Raw genomic sequence first — 299 nt, 5'->3', positions numbered from 1 at the left:
TTGGGGACATTTGGGGACATTGGGGAGCCTGGGGACATTGGGGGTGTTGGGAGCATTTGGGACATTGGGGACACTTGGGGACCTTTGGGACACACACAGGGATGTCCCCAGTGGCCCTGAAGTGTCCCCAGAGTGTCGCTGGCTGTCCCTGTTGTGTCCCCGAGGTGTCCCCGGGGTGTCCCTGGGGGTGTCCCTGCAGTGACAGGGCTGTCCCTGAGTGGCCCTGGGTGTCCCTGCGTGTCCCCAAATGTCCCTGGGTGGCCCTGGGTGTCCCTGAATGTCCCTGAGTGTCACTGGGT

The sequence above is a fragment of the Geospiza fortis genome, unplaced genomic scaffold, assembly GCF_000277835.1.
Source record: "Geospiza fortis unplaced genomic scaffold, GeoFor_1.0 scaffold807, whole genome shotgun sequence".
NCBI lineage: Eukaryota > Metazoa > Chordata > Aves > Passeriformes > Thraupidae > Geospiza > Geospiza fortis.
Note: the sequence above shows the minus strand (reverse complement) of the source record.